The sequence below is a fragment of the Rhopalosiphum maidis genome, chromosome 3, assembly GCF_003676215.2.
Source record: "Rhopalosiphum maidis isolate BTI-1 chromosome 3, ASM367621v3, whole genome shotgun sequence".
In the NCBI taxonomy this organism is placed as follows: Eukaryota; Metazoa; Arthropoda; class Insecta; order Hemiptera; family Aphididae; genus Rhopalosiphum; species Rhopalosiphum maidis.
In genome coordinates this window covers 39,943,678-39,944,427 of record NC_040879.1, presented here as the reverse complement: position 1 = coordinate 39,944,427, position 750 = coordinate 39,943,678, and positions in this window count along the sequence as shown.

Below are 750 nucleotides of genomic sequence, written 5' to 3'. Positions count from 1 at the left end.
TTAGTAAACAAAAAAAATCTTAAAAAAATGTTTTATAACTAAACTATTGACATAGGTTTTGGTCGGTATATTACTATATTGAATATTGATATAGGTTATCGCAAGTATTATAAATTTATAAATATATATATAAAAATTAACAAGTAACAGATAAATAGATATTATATAATTTTATTATAAAAAATGTTCATTAGAATAAGTTTTATTATGTTGTAACTATAATATAATGATTTTTTTTTAAACAAATCAAAATGAGTAAAAAAAAAAAAACTGTAAGTATACTCTACAACATAATAAGCGCGAGTGTACCTCGTCATTCAGTAAGTCACTGAAAATTGTAATGAATGTATTAAATTTGAATTCGATGAATTCAAATTGTGCGAAAAATGAGTACGTGCTCATACAATAAAAAGTGATTTTGACAAAGATGTCTAATTTTTTTTGTATCTATGATTACCAAATGAATACTATTGTAGTATACCAACTAAAATATGAAAATATACACATATTATATATGTACATATAAGACGATTACTGCAGATTAAGGACTGTAATATTGGTCCTCACTATTGGCTGTTGGACCATATCCGATTTTATATTCTTAAATAATGGTTCCTGAATCCTGAACAAGTATAATAGAGTATAATACTTGGTGTAGGTAAGAACTAGAATCGTACAGGAACAGGATATAAGTAAATTGTCGTAACTTGTCATAACAATAGACATTATACTATTATACTATGCATTTAG